We start from the raw sequence: 1,387 nt of genomic DNA, 5'->3' as shown, positions 1-1,387 counted from the left end.
TGTCAGACTCTTTGAGAGAAAGACATGGACTCTAGCATCTCTCAGTCTCAGTCAGTCATTACCACTGCTGGTTTTCCAGGATGATTTCTTTTATAAGATAAATTCTCCAAACTTTGTTGATTGACATTTTAGTATTTATTTGTATATTACAAAAACAAATGATAGTTTTAATATCAGTACTTAATCATTGCTGGATTTGATTCAAATATGAATCAGCCACACATCAATTGCCATTAAATTTAAGTGCACATTTGTTTGTGTTTTTCCTTACTCTGTTCATTGTTTCTTTCTGTGCTTTTTACTGGCAAATGCCTGTTTGGTACTTCGAGTTGCAGAAATATTCTTCATTTTATCTTTCCATGGCCCAATTGATATTCTCTGTGTGTCGGATATAAACTTTTCTATATTGGCCCCGCCTGGTGTGGGTCACTGGCTTGAGTGCCAACTTGCCAACCATTGGTTTCTGGTTTGATTCTCAGTTGGGGCACATGCCTGGGTTGTGAGCCATGTTCCCACCAGGGGGCACGTGTGAGGCAACCACACATTGCTATTTCTCACCCTCCTCTCTCTTCTGTCTAAAAATAAATAAAATCTTAAAAGGCAGCTTTTCTGAACTGTACGTCATTTTTGAAAGGATCTTATTCATGTCTTCCTGTTTCTTTGCTGCAATCTGTGCCTGCGTTTTCCTCTTCTATGCTGTACTCTGAAGAGATGCACACCATCTTCCCCAGTAAATGGTCCCCATGTGCAGAGGAGGGTGGTGCATGGCTTTCCTTAGTCATGCTCCAGGGTCTCCCCAATACCGCTAACAAGGGGTGTGCAGAGTTGGCTGGGGCTTACCTGTACAATGCCAATGATTACACACTGCCACCTGTGTAGAAAGCCCTGGTGAAAGCTAACATTCAGACCCCTGTGCCTTCTGGGTGCTATGGAAGAGTAGCTCCACATTCTGGCTTGGCTGCAAAACACCTCATAGATGTAGAAGCTGGTGCCATAGATCAAGATCATGGAGAAAATATTGGTGTTGTACTGTTCAATTTTGGCAAACAAAAGTTTGAAGTTAAAAAACTTGATCGCATTGCACACTTCATTTGTGAATGGATTTATTATTCAGAAATAGAGGGAGAGGAAGGTTTGGATAACATGGAACAGGGTTCTGGAGGCTTTGGTTTCACTAGAGAGAATTGACATGTATTCTGAGAACAGAAAATGAGAAAATGTAGTTTTGTCTTGAAAATAAAACAAAAATTTCTTTCAGTGATTTGGTGCTTAATCAACCTTTAGTTTCCAAAAATTCTTAGTTCTCTTATGACCAAAGAAGAGGTACATTTTTGGTTTTTTCTGCATTTGATAGTTGTATTACTTTGCATGGTAAACTAACACAGAT

At 39.7% G+C, this 1,387-nt stretch overlaps 1 pseudogene; it reads left to right on the top strand.

The window, feature by feature from the left end:
• The first annotated feature begins 693 nt into the window (after positions 1 to 693).
• LOC118982817 (deoxyuridine 5'-triphosphate nucleotidohydrolase, mitochondrial-like) lies at positions 694 to 1,188 on the top strand (annotated as a pseudogene).
• Positions 1,189 to 1,387: the final 199 nt, after the last annotated feature.

The sequence above is a fragment of the Sturnira hondurensis genome, unplaced genomic scaffold (genome assembly GCF_014824575.4).
Source record: "Sturnira hondurensis isolate 20B ecotype Veracruz unplaced genomic scaffold, ASM1482457v3 Scaffold0002237, whole genome shotgun sequence".
Classification (NCBI taxonomy): domain Eukaryota; kingdom Metazoa; phylum Chordata; class Mammalia; order Chiroptera; family Phyllostomidae; genus Sturnira; species Sturnira hondurensis.
The sequence above is the reverse complement of the archived record's forward strand: the minus strand, read 5'-3'. Positions and strand labels throughout refer to the sequence as shown.